At 37.5% G+C, this 21,432-nt stretch overlaps 1 long non-coding RNA gene across 1 annotated transcript in view; it reads right to left on the bottom strand.

Annotated features, from left to right (window-relative positions):
* Positions 1–4,213: 4,213 nt before the first annotated feature.
* Positions 4,214–21,432, bottom strand: part of LOC103914645 — a 38,476-nt gene continuing 21,257 nt past the window's right edge. Inside the window, exons 2-4 of the long non-coding RNA XR_663489.1 lie at positions 13,035–13,161; positions 10,468–10,555; positions 4,214–4,818 (exon numbers count right to left, since the gene is read on the bottom strand). This is a non-coding gene — a long non-coding RNA (uncharacterized LOC103914645). The remainder of the gene's footprint in view (positions 4,819–10,467; positions 10,556–13,034; positions 13,162–21,432) is intronic.

Below are 21,432 nucleotides of genomic sequence, written 5' to 3'. Positions count from 1 at the left end.
GCAGACTTTTTGATAGTTCAGGTAGACAGTGTATGTAAATGAGGTGGTGGAAACCACTGCTAGACTATCCCCAGTCTTCTGATAGTCTTACACACAAAGAGAGATAGAAATCAGAAAATGATTTTAGAAAGCCTTTCTGATTCTGAGACATGTTTTGCATATGATCCTTTAAAAAATGTCAGCAACACTGTATTTGCCTTTCTTGATCTTTGAATCAATACCTTCTGGCTGCGTAGATATTGGCAAATACATTTTGCGTCCAAGCAGATTCTTTCAGAACTGTCACAAGTGACTTTTCACATGGGACATCATTTATGTGACATTTACAGTTCCTGGCAAAAGCAGGCACAGACATGCCTGAGAGTGCCACTCTTTTCCCTCTGAGAGGACAAATCTCAGACTGATTTTTTTACCAAAGAAGACAGTTTGTTGCATGGTAGACTTTTATGTCATACATCTTATTTAAAACCATATATGTAGTCACTAAAGGGAACAGTGTGACCCCTTTGACTGCAACCATCAATACAGTGATGAGCTCCACTTTGCTTCATATTGTTCAGATGACACGGTTCCTCAGTGTGCTGGTTTTGGCTGGGATAGAGTTAATTTTTTTCATAGTAGCTACTATGGGGCTATGTTTTGGATTTGTGCTGAAAACAGTGTTTATAATACAGGGATGTTTTCAATATTGCTGAGCAGTGCTGACACAGAGTCAAGGCCTTTTCTGCTTCTCGCACCACCCCACCAGCGAGTAGGCTGGGGGTGCACAAGAAGTTGGGAGGGGACACAGCTGGGACAGCTGACCCCAACTGACCAAAGGGATATCCCACACCATATGACACCATGCTCAGCATATGAATCTGGGGGAAGAAGAAGGAAGGGGGGATGTTCGGAGTGATGGCGTTTGTCTTCCTAAGTAACTGTTACGAGTGATGGAGCCCTGCTTTCCTGAATGATGGCTGAACACCTGCCTGCCGATGGGAAGGAGTGAATGAATTCCTTATTTTGCTTTGCTTGCATGCGTGGCTTTTGCTTTACCTAGTAAACTGTCTTTATCTGAACCCACGAGTTTTCTCACTTTTACCTTTCCGATTCTTTCCCCCATCCCACTGCGGGGGGAGTGAGCGAGCGGCTGCGTGGTGCTTAGTTGCCGGCTGGGGTTAAACCGCAACACTCAGCTTTCTTCATGCCGGGTTGAGGTCATTGCTTGGGTGAGAAGTAATTACCTGAAGCACATCTGAGAGAAGCTGGCAGACTGTCTGAGAGAGGTACTGTCTGAGACTGATGGAGAAATTTCCTTCCTTTTAGCCAAGCTTGTGAACTGAGAGTATCTTCTAGGACCTTTAGGTGCACCTTGATACCTTGGCAGCAATAATAACCAGGGAACTTTATTCTGTTTTGTTTTCTTATTTGCAAACATACGTCCAAATGCAGACTTTCCATTGTTTTGCTTATCCGGAGTAAGCAGTTGTAAAGTTCAGGTTTTAAAATAATTGGAAACCTCAGCAAGACTAAAATATGGTTTGCTTTCTACTCTATGTCTTTTATTGCGTTGCTATTTAATAACTATCCTGCCTTCCACTCCCATTCTGGATGCACATTAATTACTAGCTTTTTAGTTCACTGCATCTGAAAGACACAGTCTCTTATAAGGCAACAGATAAGATTACCAGAGGAATACATGCTCATGGTCCTCACATTTGGAGATCTGGATGGATAAACTTCTACCCTGGTGTGATCTTTAGTTCTAGGTCTAGTGTGTTGATTGTCAGTGAATACTACTGATATAAACTGTAATACCTTAGGATTTTATTTAGAGGAAAATTGTCTAGTTTTTGCTGGTTGGGAGGTATTTATTTGAAATTGTGTCAGTTTGGTTTTATCAATAAAGTGAGTTTTTGTATAACTTATACATTCATCCAGAACATTTGGGACAAGTGCATCATATACATTGATCAAATAATTGCATAAATTTCATAACTGTTGTAGATATCAAAAGCAGGAGTTTTCTGGAAAATGCCCACATAACGCCTGGTGCAGAAACTAAGGCATGATTGTGGTTTATTGGGCACAGTCATCTGAAGGTCTCCTTTAATCATTTGTGCTATTAGAGAAGGTAATATTACTTCATTCCCCAGCACAGGGGAATGAAGCTATTTCACAAGTTGATGCAAACACAAGCAGTTAGCTGTAATAATTTATTGGGTTCAGTCCTTCACTGTTATGCAATGATACTCAGCTGTTTTACCAGGTCAGAGAGTGCTTCTCTTTTTAGTTCACTGTTAAGGGTACATTATAATCTCTGTATTAGTTTTCCTGAATGGAACACATATCCATCATAAATGTTTTAGCAATGCATTCTGAAAACAGGCAGCACAGCTTGTCAGTTTTTACAGGCTATCATCGCCTGGTGCTGCTAGGGCAGAATGAGGACTGAATAAGTGCTCTTCCATTGAGAAACTGTCCAAGGTCTCACTTCCCATAACAATTTCAGTTAAAGTACCTCTTAAGAGCTTAACAGAGTGATGGCAGTGTAAATGACGCCAAGTTTTACAGTAGCGGCCTGTTCCAAAGATGAGCCAATTCGATAGTAGACTGCTTAGTGATTTCACAGTGATTTCTGGGACTTAACACCAGGCCTTCAATGTAAAATTTTTTCTCACTGTAATTTAAGAAGGTGAGGAGACAAGACAGACATTTTGAATGTATTTCTTTTGATTGGAAGGCCTTGTATGCAGCGACTTTATTTTTAGCATCTGCTAGCCAAGTATTGTCTTTCACCATTGTATTAACCTGTACTACTGATACTTTCATTGTTTTGGTTTCTATGAAAAGATGGAAGTTTTCTATTAAAACAACAAATGTATACTTGAGTATAAATAATGAAGACTGTTCTGCCAACTCACTTGAATATCAGTTTGTAAAGTGTCCTGGCTTCAGCTGGGATAGGCTTAATTTTTATCCTAGTAGCTGGTACAGTGCTGTGTTTTGGATTTAGCATGAGAATAATGTGATAACACACTGATGTTTTAGTTGTTGCTAAGCAGTGTTTATACTAAGTCAAGGACTTTTCAGCTTCTCATGCTCTGCCAGGTGCACAAGAGCTGGGAAGGAGCATAGCCAGGACAGCTGACCCAAACTGGCCAAAGGGATATTCCATACCATGTGATGTCATGCTCAGTATATAAACTGGGGAAAGCTGGCCGGGGGGAAGTGATCGCTGCTTGGGGACTGGCTGGGCATTGGTCAGCAGGTGGTGAGTGGTTGCATCACTTGTTTTTCCTGGGTTTTGTTCCTCTCTCTCTGTCATTGTTTTCCTTTTCATTTCAATTATCATCATCATCATCATTATTATTATTATTATATTTTATCTTATTTCAATTATTAAACTGTTCTTATCTCAACCTATGAGTTTTCTTACTTTTGTTTTTCTGATTCTCTCCCTCATCCCACTGGGGGGTGGGGAGGGTGAGCAAGTGGCTGTGTGGTGCTTTGTTGCCGACTGGGGTTAAACCCCTACATAAAGATAGCCAGATATCAAAAATTTTACAGTTCAGGTCGAGTTTGGATAAACATCTATGAGACCAAGCTTTCTTATCAGATTCCAGCACTTCCACTTGGCATCTCAGCTGGAAATACCAGAAGAAAAGCCTTTCTGTTAGAGCATGGTCATTTCCAGCTCTAGTCCCTGGTGGAAATCAGAGGTGCCAAAGTACTTTTGCTCATGAAGGGTTCAGTGTAAGTTCAGTTCCAAACACAGGCTACGGTTTCTTTTGTGTTTCTTCCTTGAAGCCTGTGTGGGGGTTTGATTTGTAAGTAAAAGTACTGTATTTTTATTTCAAACCCTAATTGTAAACCAGGAGGACCTTCACTTCTATTTGCTATCTGAGGATGTGACTCAAGCCAATAGTTTTGAAAAGGACCACTGATTTTGCATATATTAGTTGTCAGGTTTTCTGTAAAAGAGAAAGGAAATGGTTAAGGTATTGGATGGAACTTTCCTTAAGTTAATAATAAAGTCTAACCCTTTTCCACAAAATACATAACTAACTTCTTTTGCCTGAGGAGACTTGAGCAGCAATCATTTATATCCCCAAAGATTACCCTAATCACTGCACTTCAGGACAATGTGGGAGTGGGAAGGAGGAGAGTCTTCTTGGCCACTTTTGATGAAGCTATTTGACTTTGAATAAAATAATACAAATTAGATGAAGAGGTTTAATACACATCTCTTTACATTCAGACAAGTGCTTAAGCTAAAAGACAGTTTTATACTCAGTGTTTACCTCAGTTGATATTTAGATGAGTGCTTATGAGGTGGAGCAGTTTCAGTCAGAGAGGTAGAACAGACCCTCCGGTCCAAAATGTGCCACATCCAGTTATTAAACCACACTTGCAGAAAGTGTGAGTTCAAGACCTCTGAAGCAGATGAGGAATGTGAGTTCAAGGCTTCCAAGACCCTTCTCAGTGCTCTAATGGGCAACAGCGAAGACGGCACTGGCATCTCTTCCAGCAATTTTTCCCTGTGTACGATGACTGGTCAGTAGCTATGTTCTGAGAATTCCCAAATCCTGAGTGAATGTTTAGTTGGATGTTTAGTTCAGTGGATGTTTAGTTCATACAGACATGGTTTGGGTGGTTCTGCACATGCTGACAAGCAGATATTTGATGTCAAATTGGGGCTGATCTTGGTTAATTCTCCTCTTCAGTCAATGAAGACACTGTCAGAGGGTTATTCATCCTACATACCTTAGGCTCACACCTTATGATAGGATGATTGGTCCTTTGAAGGTTTCTATTTCTCTTCACAGTGGGAACCTGGACATAAAGCTTTGATATATTAACTTTTAGGGTAACTGCTAACAATCCTACTACTAAATACTCAGGAAGCCTATCTTGTAAAAGTGGATAGATTTACAAAATCCAGACATCTATACTGTTTGATAACAGTTTGAGGGGTCTTTGAAAATTAAAATTTTGAATGTCAGCAACAAATGTAGGAAGCAGATAGATACTGCAATCTTTTTGCTGATGTAGCTCTGTGTGCCTGTTCAGTATCTACTCTCCCTAGGCCTGAGGTCAGCTCTTTAGGTGCTGTTTTAAGACAAATAAATAACAATCCTTATTTTTCTTTGTAAAGTGGTTTCACATAAAAATGCTGTGTAACAGAAAATATTATTCAGGATACTGCCTTTAAAACCTTTGATAAAGTTCATAAATATATGTTTTTATGTCTTGTTTTCCTTCTTGCCCAAATATCCAAAACAATAGGCTTTGCCAATTTGATATAAGTGTGCAGATGTATTGGCTGGGAGACATAGCATGATTCTTTAAATAACATTTTCAGTTTTGTTTCCAAATTAAAAATGTTGATTACCTTTGAAAATACTGTAAAAGTTGCAACATCTGTAATTCTTTTAATCAGTTTTTCTTTTTAAAGTTTAAATTAAAGAATCAATAAATCTCTCTGTTCTTCATTTTGATTAATTCCCATTCATTCTTAGTTCAGGACTTCATCTGAAAAATGGAGCACAGAAGAACTTTGTGTTCTTATATATAGGTGGTAGACTGTAGCCCTCTCTTACGGCTGATCTGTGGAAAGCATGCTCCTGTTGCCAGATTCCTAAGACTATATCAGAATACTGTATTATCGATACTGTAGTATATAACCATAGGCAGTCATATGCCAGCACAAAACAGGGACAGAAATATCCATAGGACAGCAGGCGACTTGAGCTGCAAAGCTGGAACTTATCTTAAATCCATTCTGGTTTAATTCTGATGTTTATGTCTGAAAAAAGGGGTTACCTCATTCTACGGAGAAGTATTACCGTCCTCAGTAAAGTGAACCACGATTTTGCTGCTGCTTGAAACAGGAGAGCTGATGATGAGCGTTACCAGAAGGTCACCTAAGGTAACACAGCTGCTTTAGCTCAATGTAGCATCTCTGCCTAGAAAGCAAGAGTCCTGGCTTACCTTCTGCCTGAAATTACTTTTTTTGCTGTGTATATTTTCTTGAATTGAGAAAAATGTGTGGATTGTACCTGTGAGTTGTCTGTACTGTGGAACAGTGTGGAAATATGCAATGATCCAGCAACCAAAGTCACTAACCCAGTTATCACGGCATTTCTCATGTCTTCCTGTGGATTTCAGCTTCTTGAAGAAGGAAGACAACAGTCTTTGAATATCAACATCATCAGGACATGTGTTCAATATGGGCTGCACACTGCTGTGCTGATAATCTTGACCTGAACTGTGAGCTGGGAAAGGGACAGACTCTTTCCAGTCCCTAACCATCCATTTGACTCACTCAAGGGCAAATTTCTTTTAACAGCAGTTGATTACCTGTCTGGAATAAATGAACTTCAGAGAAGGCCAAGGAAACAGAGCTGAAACACGCATCTGTTCAGATCATAGTGCCAATGAAGTTTGTGAAATGATGCATTTTTCCTGTAGAAAATCCCAATTGCTTCTTTCTTTCTGCATATTTTTTTCTCCAGAAGTTAATTAGTTGATATTTATGTTTCATAATATGTTCCTTCTATTACTAACATTATAGCTTACTGCATAATAGGCACATCAGATGTTTCTTCTTTTTGCAGGCTTTCAAAAAACTGTAGCGTGGCGCTAGCTGTTTAACAAGACAGAGCACATACTACCCATTGCTAATTCTTCTTCGAAGCGGCAGTTGAATTAACATAAGCTTTAAGTGGGTGTTATGTATTCATTTGCACATTTTCTGCTGCTGCCTGTGACTGGTTTAGCTGCAATCTTCTACACATGAAAGGACTACTGCACCTATACAGAGCCTTATAGAAGTGGCAGGTGATTCAGGTATCTCTGCATAAACTCATGCAACACACTGTAGGTCATTAGTTTTAAATGTCTGGGAGCAGAGAGATACAAATCTCTTTCTCTCTCTTTCTCTCCCCACAGTCTCACCCACCACCAGCTCTAGACAGACACGTTACATTGGCACTCTCTAAAACCTACCTCATCATCATGAGTCATGTTTCAGCTTATTGTCCTTTTTCTCTGCTATTATTCAGGTGAGATATTTGTTTAAAATATACCCAGGATACACTGGTCATAAAAGAGATTTTTTTTTTTTGCATTTACCTCGGAAAACTGAACCTTATAAAATGCAAACAATTGCAACGCTTGCTTCTCCACACACCCCTGCTGCAGTATCCCCAGCCTGAAGGTCTCTATGCATAACCCCTCTGCTGATCGTGCTCAAGTAACTTTGTTGAACTGTTTCCTTAGAAAGAATAAGATGAAACCAACAGTATCATTCTCTGCTATTACTTAGACAAGATTTGAATTCAGATTTTTTGCAGAAGTTCCTATGATAGCTCACAAATACTGCTTGTTTCCTTTTTTCTGGATAAGCACCATTTGCAGAAAAAAAATCAGTACTGTGGCTCCCTGAATTCAGATTAAATCAGGCAATATATGCTATTTCTAGTTCTGGAAAATATCTTCTTCTCTTGCCTTCTGCTTGGAAATTACTTTGCATGGCTTTTTTTCCCCAGAGCATATCAGCACATTACATTTTTTTTGTTGATGAATGCAGTGGTAATTTCCAAGACCACATAGGAACAAAAGTAAAGTGTGTACTGTTGGTTTTGATGGCTTATCCAGTCATTGCACAGCAAGGGCAGAACTCATTCATGAATTGCTCTTCATTTTGTATCAGTTACCACCGTGACCACTCTGTGCAAGTTGCTTCTCACACAGAACTACAGAGGCATGTTTAATCTTCATAAGAAATGCATGAAGGGGATTACATAAAAATGTGTTGGTTTGTTTTTTTTTTTTCTGGCCCACATTTTATATGGTATATGTCAAGACAGTTTAGGCATTTTATAATAACACTTCTGTATACACTTTCACTTTGAAGCATCCTTTTCTACAGCCTGTGATTGGTATGTATGAAAACTTGTGGACTGTATCACTGAAGGCATGTCAAATATTGAATGTCATGCAAGGCAGCAGAGCTATTCCAAGGGCAGATGGCTAAAAGTTAGACTGTGAACAACGGTGTATTAGGCTCTACTGTAAGATAACAAAAAAAAAAGACGGGTAGATGAGGCGCTTAGGGACATGGTTTAGTGGGCATGGTGGTGTTGGGTTGACAGTTGGACTCGATGATCTTGGAGGTCTCTTCCAACCTTAATGATTCTATGATTCTATGATTCTATGAAATCTTTCTAATATCTCTAAATAATGACACAGCACAAACTGCCTTACTTCCTCCACTCTTTTTGGTAGCACTGATTTACTGAGTCAGGCTGTAGTTGTGAGAGATGATAGGAAGGGTGGCTGACAAACTGCAGAAACCACTGTAAGAACTGAGACAAGAGGGCTGATGTCCATGTTTCGAAGACAGCAATTATCTGTATGAAATCTATCTCTGGACATGCTCACTTTTCATTGCAAATCACGCCTTATAAAATTGTTCCTTTTGCTTCTTGGCTAATGTAACATGCAGTATGCAGTTTCCCACCACTAACAGGTTGCTATTTATGAACCCTACTTGATAAAGACGACTATTACCATTTGAACCTCACTTTGAAATGTTAAACTTGCATCCTTTAGAGATAAGTAACTTGTTTATATTCCCACACACTTCTTTTTTTCACATTATTGGCTACTTAGTTTAATGACATATTTGTCCCTGAATATTATTTTAAATAATCCCATCGGAAATGGCTTGGATGCAGTAACTGAATGATAAATTGACAGGTTGCTTTTCAGTTGTAGGTGAAATGTTCCTGTTGTTGCATATGCTGTTTGACATTCTGCAAACTGTCTTTTGAAAGAAATATTTCCCAACACGGAAAGGCAAAAAATAATATAATATAAAAAAACTTTTACTTGAACCAGAACAAAGGGGTGCCACACTAGAAATATTATTAAGATTTTTTTTGTTTCTTGTTTTTATTTTTTTTTTTTTCACATTAGATTGTGCATTTTTTGAGTTCCTAATATGTGACACACTGCATCAATTCTCATGAAGGAAAAACTCAAGCATTTGACATGGGATAGTATTCATCTCACCAGGTTTTACCCATAAAATATGCAAACGTTTAATCTAAGCTAATGAAACAGGCTCCATTTGCAGCTGAAACACCTCCATACCATCTTAATACAAGTGTCTTGGGCTGGTGGGATGAATGACCCTCTCAAGATGACTACCTCTCAATTAAATGCAGATAGAGCCTAGATGACCATCCTAGATTTGATGTCACATCTAACTTTTAGATCAATAAAGTTTGATAAGGTGAATTACATGTGAATTCACATAAAGATTGATTCAACACAATATGAACTTGATGTTTTTATTTAGAAGAAATTCCAACATTAATTGCAATATAGAAGAACTTTGCTATTACATTACACTGCAATATGACTTCATGTGAAATAAGGCAACAATGAAGGAAAGAGGGCTGAATAACCAGATAAATTATCAGTCTCCTCAAGAGAGCAAAAGGGCTCTCATACAGTGCACTGTTCTCTAGGTAGAATAATGATCGCCATTTCACTCCCATCCTCCCCTCTGGGGCTTGGGCAGTAGAAACAGTGCAAGAAGAAAGTTGTCTTTTAGGAAGATAGGATATTCCAGGGCAAATTAGGAGGAAAATAAAGGTTAGAAAGTATGGGAAATTGGTCTTTCTTCGAGTTCAATTAAGAAAAAACCAAGCCCACCCCAGTACAATTTCTTTTTTTAATGTCTGTGAACTGGATCATCCTTATCTACCTAATTTTGTCAAAATGGTGCTTCCTGTTGAAAAAGATTTCAGCATTAATTTGCTGTGTCTATTTTTTCATAGTTTATTTGGTAAACTCATCTACAAAAGCATTCTTCTTATTCAAGAACACCACTGCATGTAAAATACAAACTGTCATGTTATGAAGTAAGAGGAAAATATGAAAAACAAAACACTCTGGTCTTTTTAACAAATCCACATTTAAATAGCTACATCCCATCCACTTACTTTCACTGTAATTTCAGCCATGTGATTCCTGTGTTTACTAATTATTTCTATAGAAACGCTATGTATCATTAAGCACTTGTAATGACTGGAGAGAGTGGCGTTTCAGTAATGGACCATTTGTATATAGGAGAGGTGTTTTGGCAATAATTTTGCATCAGATATAAGTATCAGAGAAAATTATTACATTTTGGGGACTTTGTGTTACTTTTTTTCTCCAGAAAACTAAGAAAATTCTTCTGAAAAACTATCAGCTAGCTGTGGGATGCACATCTGTGTGTGCATCAGATTCTGTTGATGGAAGGTGCTAAGCAAAACAGAAATTCTTAATTACTGTCTTAATGAGTTATCTGTGTTCACTAATGACAAGAATTTTTATGACAAATCACTTTCTGATGTTGGACTCTTAGGCCATAATGTTTGAATACAAACAGAACTTAAACATATAAAAACTTATTTGGTTACTCACACGGTCAGATCTTCACTGGTATCGTACTCAGAGCTTCCACTGGCCTCTGGAGGAACCATTTTATGGCTCAGCACCTCTAAATATGAGACTATAGAAAACAGGATTGAAAAATCTAATGTAAATAATACTGACTGAAAAGCAAAGACGTTTCAAAGCCAAACATTTTCTTTAATATATCAGTCATTGTAAATAATGATAACCTCTGTATTTAGCTTTTGGAGGCATTTGCACTTTACACAAAACAAGTGCCATTACTAAATCAGCTAGTTTGAGCAGTCATACTTGTTAAAAGAGTTAACCCTGAGTGCGCTTGCTGAAAAGCCAGCCTGAAGTTTTTCCAAGACATTCCTTATGTTTAATGAACTATGGTTACACAGGGACTTACTGTCATTTGGATATGTAATTCCTAAATAATGATGCTTCAAAAACTTAAAGGGGGGGGAGACCTTGTAAATACATAAAGCCATAGTACACTCATTAAAACTAAAAGTGTTCTAAATAGAAGCAATTCTATTGAATGTAGCAGAATTGCTATTCCAGAATGCTGATCTTCAAAGCCGCATGGGGATTTTGTCTGTAAACTTCCCATTAACTTTGATGTGAAAATTTCTGACAATGATTATTACTGTTTTCCTTTTGTTCAAATGATTCACCTAATTTTTTTTAACAGAAGTGTTGCTTTCTCTTAAACGTAATTCTCTGGCAAGCTCATAACATTAGCCTTCCTTCAGCAAATGTTTAAGATAATTACAGACAAGGCAGAGCATTAGAAGCAATGATAGACAGAGAACTACAGCTTCTCAGCTCTAGCTGATTTGACATTTGAGAGATCTGAAAGGGTGGCAGTGATGTGGGAAGGTAGCGCCAAGACAACAAGTTTCACCCAAGGGTATAGTTTAGACTATGGCATAAGGAGCAGCTGTTACACCAACTTGCCTGAAGTCTCATCATGTCATTCTTGTACCTGCTAAACTGCAGAGGTCCATCAGTTATAGCTCCGTTATTCTAGCAAAGTCCCGTAATAAAGAATGGTCAAAGGGGTAAAAAATGGGGGAATTACAGACTATTTTTGCAGTTAATGTCCAAATAAAGTTCCTTTTATTTTACTTCTAACTGAACAAATTTAAATGTAAGGTTAAATATTATTTTAAAATGTTACCTCTATCTTGCTATTTAGAAGCAGGCTTGTACTCTCACACGTATATTTGCATGTGTATTTATATATGCCCTTTTAAAAGGAAACAAATTCAGTCATATGGTTGTGCAGCTCCTACATTATGGAATTAGCCCCAGGCTGTGAGGGTGATCTTGCCCTTTATTAATCTGAAAGTTAAAAGCCTACCCTAAGCTAATCATGTGGGCTGGGATTCTTCTTACCCTTAGTTCATTTATTTCTAGATTCAGACTCATAATTTGCCTCCATGGCCACTGGTCATTTCTGAAGGACAGCCAACGCCTCCTGTCTTACATCTCTCTCCAAGGCCAGAAGAGTCCCTCTCAGCAGGTGCCCAAACCTCTGTATAAAATACAGAGGCAAGTACATCACTAACTTAGACTGGACTCACATTTTAGATAACTAAAATTAGTGAGGTGAATCCTACACCTCTAGGTTCGCTATCTCTACGTAGACATTTTGTGTTGTGTGGAAAATGGATGCTACAACAAACATCATCCTTGTAAGATCCCAGAACTTCAAAACACAGCCACATGAAGTTCTTTTCCTGACTTTTTTGTTTAAACTGGGTGTGAAGTTTAAATATTTGACTGAAGTTCGAATAATGTCTTCAGCATTGGGCAGGCATTTTCAATAAGCATATACAAGTAAATTTTTAAAAACCTCAGAGGCTCACCTCTTCTGCTAAAAATATTGATTAGGTCTTCAACACCTTCTTGTGAAGCAAAGGAGATTATTGTAACAAATGCATTCAGCTGAGAGCAAAGACAATGAGACTAGATATAATTATCTTGGCACAGAGTCTAAACCCTAGATTTTAAATTGGTAATTAGCTTTTTTTGGCCTCGAGAATGTTATATTTCTGAAAAAAAGCATGATTTTCTTTATTTAAACAACAGCATGATTTTCTTTATTTAAAAGTTTCAGCCTCTGTTTGATGTGATTATATTAATGCACAGTCTATAGCAAAATTGCCACCTGTGCAGAAAAGACTCATGAAAGGCACGTGAAAAAAGAAATATATCATTATTAACTTGATATTGTCTCCACCAGTGCTTCTTGGGTATTAGGGTATAAATAAGTTAGGTATGGTCATTCACTTCACATGTTCATGCTTTTGAGGATAGCTAAGATACTTAAAAGCTCGGTACTGTCTATTCAACAACTGATGCCAAGATTTTTTTAAGTTAAAGACTTCTGTTGATATACAATCTTTTTTCCTCATTTCATTCCTCCACAAAAGAGAGACTAGCATATGAACCTTACACTGATTGATTTTCTTTGCACATGACTAAAAAAAATTTCGGCTTGGGAACTTGGGGAAATAATGTGTGACATTTATGTTAAGTCTGCCTCTATCACAAAACAGTAAAAGCTTTTCTGTTTTTTTTACCTCCAATCTGGATTAAAGTCAGAGGAGAGACAAGTTTGGGTAGATAGCATCTTTCATATTTCTTCTTCCCTAGAAGAAGCCAACTAAGTCCACCTGGATTCTTTGGGAATCCTTAGTGACAGCAGTCCTGGTAGAGAGAACAAATAGGAGGTGTTCATGCAGTAAGGTTTTTGAACATGACAGCTTGCACTTACTTCTTAAAAGAAAGAAAGAAAGAAAAAGAATGAATGAGTGTTTTCTTTAAAAATGCCTAGTGTTAATGGAATATGCCCCTGTTCTGTCAAACTGCAGCATTGCTTGCATTGGGGCCTCATTTTCTTAACATGCACTGGCATAAAGGACTTTCCAAAATATCATCTATTTTAAAGTGGTTACCTTCTTCTCTCTTCTCCTGTGAAACTTACATAATAACTTCCTGTTAAAGATGAAAGCCAATAGCATCTTTATTGTTCCCACGTGAATCTTTCTTTTTTTCATTTACCAGAAAAACCATGGGAATGTTTTTGAAAATACATATTAAAATGTAAATTTTAGTGTTTTCAATAAATGCTGAAATATAGGCAGAAGTACTTTTCTGTCGATACACCCTAAGAACCCCCCTTCCACAACCTTGCTAGGTAGTAACACTGCTGGAAGATTTTTAATGTGTTTGACTTCATTCATTCTGCTGCAAAAACAATGACAGTTTCCTGTCATTGAAATTTCCCTGCCTATGTACATATTTTATATTAGGCTGTCATTTAATAAACTCAAAAACATCAGGATTCTGAACCTGAACTGAAAACCACATTGAAGGGTCTTTCTTTCCTTAAATCAGATGTGAACTGCATATATGCCCGTGGATTATAGAAGAGCATTAAACCAGCTACTAGTTCATAATAGTGCTTTTACTAAAAACCTCCAGACCCCCACAGGAATGTGACTAACACAGAGACTCTCTGTATGCTTTAGGGTCTGCAGAATGCTCTTGTGTTGCCTTTTGTTCTCAGTCTCTCCTGTCTCTTCCCCATGCTGCTACAGACGAAGCAGTGCAGCCTAAGCCCTTGCTTCGCAGCCCTGAGCTTGCTTTCAGCCACTCCGCACTGCTCTTCGGTATTGAGGTTGGTCCAGCACAAAGTCTCATTTCTGTATAACCTGAGAGCCACGTCTCCAGCGCCTGCTCCTGCAGCTGGGGATGCCCTGAACTCTATGATCTGCTTACCAGCAAGAGCCAGAGTCTGAACTCATGGAAAGACCAAACTCCCTGGGACTCTGTCCTGTGAATATTCACAGGCAATTAACACATGCTGATTTCTGTTAGAGTCTGGTTTTAGTATGGGGCATCTATCAGAGTAGGGTCACATAGCAGGAAGATCGCAAACAGCACACATTTCAACTGTCCTTCAGTACTGCCCTATTCAGATGAAACCACCTTGGGACATTGGCTTGACTAAAATGAAGAGAAGCTGTTTTCTTTTGTTTTCCCTTTTCTTCAAATTTTCTGGAAAAAAAAAAAAAGAAAAAGAAAAAGAAAAAAAGATATGGTTTGTGGAAAGGCTTGAGCAGCAAAGGAAAAAAAAAAAAAAAGATCAAATTAGATCAAATTGCTTTAGAAAGACTGAGCCAAAGAGGATCGCTACAACAGGAGGACTGATCAGGCAATGGTGTTTTAGAAGTGGGTATTTAGTCCTAGAAGTACCCAAGTCAAAGCTAGAGGACCAAGGAGAATGAACAACAAATTGTGTGAGAAAGATTCCAAACACTTTGTAGAATGCGCTCAGAAAAAGTGATGAGGAAACTGAGACAGGAAAATGTATGTGAGAGTATTTGCTGCCATTTGCCTAAACTTTCCCCTTTGCCTGAGGCTATGTGGATTCCGTGGAAGAGTACCCAGCAGAGTGGCATGGGAGAGTGCCCTGTTGCAGGGAGTTCAAACAATACTCTACTGGTGGACAGAAATGGTGTAACAGGGCATAACGGTGGACATAAGTGGTGTAATGGGGCATAGCAATGACTCAGACAAGCAAACTGCATAGAGGCAGCAATGTAGCACTGCCTCTTGGTGGGAAGAACTGCCAGCTGTGCAGGTGAGCTCCTTCTTGCCTCTTTACTTCTTCAAAACAATGTGAATGCGTCCAAGCTCCTGATTCAATGACTTGAAGAGAGCTGTTTTCATCTTGCACAGGTTTAAATCAGTGCAAGACCACTCAGTTAAAAGAAATTGTTCCTAAATGAATCCAACACAGGTGAAAAAAGGATTAGTTCATGATCTTGTCCATAGCAAATCATGACAGCAGAGCCCATGAGAGGGACTTTTCATTCACTTTCCCTTTAACAAACTTCTCAATGCTTCTTTTTATTGTTACATTGTTTTCTTCTTCAGCAAGTGGATAAGATGGCAGAATTCCTGCTCATTTAAGTATTGTGTATAAGTATTGTGTAAAATAATCTTTTCTTGAGGTCCAGAAGGCTTTTTCTCCTGCTGTGCTCTACCTGTCTGCAAGCAACTCCTCTCTGGTTTCTAATTTTGAGTATTTGTTAGAAATGCTTTTACATCAGCTGGCAAGGTGACAATAGAACAATCCTATCTACAGTAGAAGGAAATGTTTGCTTCAAAAGCATTATGCAAAAACAAAAGGGAAATAAGCATTAAAATAAAGCACTTAAAAATATGCTACAGAGTCCTTGATGTGTCTTTCCATCATCTGAAGATGATGTGAGACAATTATTAAAAAAACCCAAATAATATATTCTTAGGCAGATCACTACAACCTCTTGGGACTTGTCTGATGTATTTACATATGTATCATAATAGTTATCCTGCCTTTTCCTATCTGTTGTTTTATGAGTTCATCTACATTATTTTTAATACTGATACTCAAAATAGCTGCCTTGGTTATTCTCGTTACACTTCCTTGTCTTAACTAGTGGGCACCAATACATGAATGAAATACTCAAGGACATGCTAATTCTCTCTTTTGCATCTTATATGGCTTTTTATAAAAAGATAAAATTGATTTTCAGAGACAACATGCTATTACAGTAAAGCTTCATCTCAAAGAACGGCAGTATAGTTGAATGGAGTAACCACAGTTATTCTCTAATAGGGATCTCCCTTCTGATAGGGACAGGTAATGCTATGGTTTTCCCAACTCCAGACACTCAAAAATCATGGGTTAAGTCCATCCTCAACACATCCAAAATAATAACCAAAAAATGCCAACATCATTATTTTTTTTATTTTCCTCTTGGGTTTTGAGGCAGTATATGTGTTTATAGCACACTTTCAAACTATTCTTTTCAGCCAAGAGTACTTTTTTTTTAGTTTTTAACTAAAAACTGGAATTGTGTTTTTGCTCCTCATCTTCAAGAGCTGAGGTTTAAGAAAATGCATTAAAGAGAGGAAGGCCCCAGATAAATTGCAGGAGCTGTGAAGACACATATAAGAAAACCATGGAAGATGTAACATGCATTTCTATATTATAAAATAGAACTGTGGCACCAAGAAAATTATGCAAAATTTAAAGAATGAAAGTTAGATATTGTTAGCTGATTTTTAAAAGGAATTGTACAAACATTCAAAGTACCAATGTTTGACTTCAATTTAATAATTTTAATAAAAAGCAGTAAGAAATATGTTTCTCATTTCACTGCCTCTTGCTATTCATACAGGCTAATTCTCACTCTGCCAGTGGCTCATTTCTTCAATTACAAGATATACCTTCATTATTGTTGATGTATTATATTAAACAGTAAGTGTCTTATGTTAATATTCAGAAACTTGTGGTTGCCAGGCATCCTCCTTAAAGAAAAAACCTAGAATGCTGTTTTTAATTAAACAGTTGTCTTCAATATGAATAGCTGTCATAAGCTACTGCCATTACCCAAGGGGTAATGTTTCCAAAGATCATTATGGAATTATTGAATAAGAAACCCCACACCTGTATTGAATAGCATATGGAATACATAAAAGCAGTCAAATTACCAAGTAGACAGTTCTCTAGTGTGGCCCCCAAAGAGAGGAATTCTATAACAGTACTGAAGAAACTTTGGGGAGTTTCTACAGTTTCCCATTGTATTCTGTGAAGAAATAAGACAGCCACCTTTATCATTTGTATCATCTGCTCTTATTACTGTAATACTCATCTTTTGCCCTCAGTTTTTCCGTAGTGTCTATTGCAGACATTTGAGTCATCTTATTAACTGGTCTATAATAGTTTGATGAGGAAATGATGCTACTGCAGAAATCTAAGTAGCTCTCAGTGAGAAACAATGGCAAAGGCAGAGTGGGTACTGCCTCTTGCTATGAATCCAGAAGCTCGGGTTTGACCCATGTGTCCTGCAGTGAGGGCAGCAGTGAGGGCTGTCCTCAAGTGACCCAGTGTGGAAAGGGGATAATCTGGGTTAGGTAATTCAGGGTAGCTGGAAAGGCAACTGCCTTGTGCATCACTGACTACACAGCAGATATTGGCTCACCTTAACCACACCTGATCTTGGGCGAAGAGGACAGATCTCAGTGTAATGAATCTAGTCTTGCTCAGTGCCTTTGGGCCGTTTCTTAAAAATCTGAAATATGAAACTTGACTGTGAACTTCACAGTGTGTAGAAATTTTCCTTGTGTGATTGACTAAAACAGAGAGCTCATAAAAAATGCACCCAGCTTCACATGTTTACACCTGGGAAAATAGTGGGAAGGTATTTCACTGCATTTTCCTCTCTCTTTCCCAGTTCTTCTTTGGCTACTGTAGTAATATGCAATGAAATAATGATTTTATGGAAATATTGTGTCTTGGGAAAAAAACCCCAAATAATGATTTTTAACAATGCGATTCATTATTTAATCAAAGCAAAACTAACGTGAAGGTGTCTCCAAAGGTAATTCAGTTCATCCTAAGATAAATACCTAAGACAAGTGGGATAAATTGCCCTCTAGATATGTAATTCTTTTTCTATTGCCTCCTGAGGGAGCCCAGATGACTAGGTTAGAGTATGTGCCTAATTTCTAACAGGCTAAATTAAGTCAACAGAATATTGCCCTAGATGGTTGTGTTAGAAAGATCATATCTTTGATGTCTCACTGCATTCAATACAACTTTGGCACCAGAAGGAGCCTTGAGTTCAGTTTGATGATGGAAAACCACTCCTACTGTAAACCTAAAAAAGATCTCTAAATCATGCAAAATGCTGTAAGACAAACAAACAAACAAAAGCTCCCACCATTTCTTTTGTCTTCAGAAGACTAAAAAGGCTTCAGATTATCTGTTTTATAAAGCTTTAATAATTGATGCACGTACATTTAATTGTCTTGGTACTTCTGTTTATCTGTTTTTCTCAGCATTTTACCTGAAAAATCACCCTAATGGAGAACTGGGCAGAAAAATATATTTGGCAGGAAACTGTGGATTGTCAAAGAGCTGTTATCTTTACAAAGAAAACAAAAAAAAAAATGGAGGAAAATATAAGAGATAGGAACGTCAACTCTTGCTGCTCCTTCACCAAGATTATTACCATTAGAAAGACCACTTTCCAACACAGTAATGAGGGAAATAGAGCTGAAATTTATAATGCTTCATCTAAAAGGAAAAATACTTCAGATGCTGTTAAGAAACATTTGTGATAACTTAAGAAAGATAAAAAAACCTACCTTCATGATATGAAGAGTTTTCATTATGCAAAGATATAAAGTCACCATGAGGCAGTTCCTACCTTAACTCTAACGAGGAAGAAATCAAGAGAATTTAAACAGAGCCTTAAAAGTGTCTTGGACTGCCTGAAAAAATATCATAGTTTAAGTTGTTATTGAATTTCTTACCCTTTCAGATGCCTGTTTAGACACTGAAGAAATCCCTAATGTGGGTAAGTATTTGTAGCTCTTCTGTAAGACAGAAGATGAGATATCTCCACCACCTTTAAAATTTTCTGTTTTTTCTAGATATGCTTCTTCCACCAGTTAAACTAAGAGAGAGTATTGACCATCATCTGAATAGATATGAGCAATGTAGGAGAGAAAGAGTAGTTCTCTGCAAACTCCATTTCCTACCTTACATTACGTATTCTTGTTTCTTGGTCTCTGTTCCTTAATGTCTGCTGAAGGAGCGCTAGGGTGATTGATGGAATTCATTTGCAATTAGAAAATCTGAATTTACTTCCCAGATCTGCCAGCAATTTCTCTGTGTGAACATAAGCAAACCACCTAAGAGCTGAGGTTCAGATCCATTAAACTTGCATAAGTCTTCAGAGCTCAGTTCTGAAGACCTTGGGAAAGTTCAGCTGTGTAGGATATGCTCGGGACTATTGTTCTTTCCCCCCTTCATGTTGATAGATAAATATTTGCATGGTTCCTGAATACTTTAGGCAGTGTCCAAGAGTAAATAAAAGCCATGCATCTATCTGGTGATAATGTGGGTCATGCAGACTGGCTCTTTTTCAAAGCAAACAAACCCTCATAAACGCTAGAGTGATTGATAAAATAATGTTTCTTTATTACATATGCTAAAATTATCTTTGTTCTTGTTTTGACATCAGTAAGATAGTACATATCTCTGTAGTTAGCAATAAACGTAATAAATGGTCATAATGATACCTTGTTTAAGTTGTCCTGCATCTTCTTTTCCTTTTAGGATTGATTCAAAATTAACATTTTTTCCCACATCAGCCTAAGAATCAGTTGTAACATTTAGCCAAGTAAAGTTAAAAAAAAAGTTTATTAGTTCTTGGCACTACATTCCATTAGGTTTTTAGAAGACATCAGCAAGTACATCCAATCTAACCTCAAAATGCATTCTAATTAAATATTTTTCTGTACAGAATATGACATATCACCACATACTTTTCCTAGTAATAGACCTTCCTCAGAATCACAACTACTTCTAGTTATGACTAGTGTTACAAGATTATTTTTGGATTACAGCAACAAGAAGGATAATTATTTGATATTGATAAGGAAAATTTACTGATTTATGAATCATAAATCAAAATAGAACATTACCCAGGAATTTTAATAAATGAATAAAGGTCCTTTATTATCTTTTACATTTGTGTTTCTTTAAGAAGATTTTCATATTTGTTCTGTCTCATCATAATAGGTTTGTCTGCCACATCTGTCCCTAAAATTCTAATAACTTTTGAACCTGTTAACTGATTTCAGACTAATTTGACACAGAGGTGGAAATTTCATAAAGAAATTCTTAAGTACATCATTAAAATCTGGCTGGGTAGAGGACTATGTGTCCTAATGAAAGGTAAATTACCATATGAACTTATACTTGATTAGGTACCAAAGAATTAAACCAGGAAAGAGCCCTTAGAAGTCCCCTGATGCATGGAAGGATTCAGTCAAATTTGGCCCCTTCTTGATATCAAATTCAATTAATGATGATAATGATGAGCTCTGAGAAGAGAAACACTTGATTAGCCCCAGTGCTTATGGAACAATGTCTTTGTTTACTCAAAGTCTGTATGTGCTTACACCCTGATAAGAGGACAGTAAACTCAAGGCAAACTCATTTCAATTACCCTAGCTGAGGACCCCATATGATCTCTGGCTTTAAACTGTCACTGACTTCATGCAGTTTCAGACTAAAACACCTCTCTTGATCAAAGTCAGTTTTTTTTAATTAATTCTTCTTGCTTGAAGAAAGTTTTCTTTTTTCTTAACCTAGATTGTGTTAGAAACACTGAAATTAAATGAGATGAGCTTTGAAGGCTCTTAAACCTTCATGAAACTCCACTGGATTTTACACATGCATCAAATGTGACAGCCCAAGATATGCAGCAAGTCTGACTTGATTATTTAGAGATCTCTTCTTGCTTTAAGCTTTACAAATTTAGGAGTTAAAAGTGGCCTTGACTGTGTCCTGCAAGTCATTAGTACAGAATATGCAAAAGAGCTCCATTCTTTTCTGATTGCAGAAGACTACAGATAGCATTTACTCCTAGATCCCTCACTTTTTATCTACTAGGCAAAGACCAGCTATCCACCTGGTTATGAGGCAATATAGGAAGATAATTTAAATGACCTTGGCACCCATGATGTGAGCCAGCTAGCACTTGTGTGCATTGGCAATGGAGATTAATGCCTGCCTAACATACACAAAAGAAAAGCAGGATGCTGTGGTTGAAGTGCCAGGGGTTAAAACACCCAAAACTGGGGCTGGAGTGTATTGTTCTTTAGTAATGCAACAGGCAAAATCTTCTTTAATTAATTCAACCTGAATGAATACAGCCATTTGTAGGTAAGGTATGCCAAGCCCAAAATATGAATTCATTTTTACTTCTTGATTCTGTACTCTTGATTGAAGAGTACAGGGATCTCGTTAGGTCATGCAGACAGGAAATGAGAAAGGCAAAAGCCCAGCTAGAACACAATCTGGCAGCTGTCGTTAAAGACAACAAAAAATGTTTTTACAAATATATTAAT

Source organism: Pygoscelis adeliae, unplaced genomic scaffold, assembly GCF_000699105.1.
Source record: "Pygoscelis adeliae isolate BGI_AS28 unplaced genomic scaffold, ASM69910v1 Scaffold232, whole genome shotgun sequence".
Classification (NCBI taxonomy): domain Eukaryota; kingdom Metazoa; phylum Chordata; class Aves; order Sphenisciformes; family Spheniscidae; genus Pygoscelis; species Pygoscelis adeliae.
This window is presented reverse-complemented; position numbering and strand designations above follow the sequence as displayed.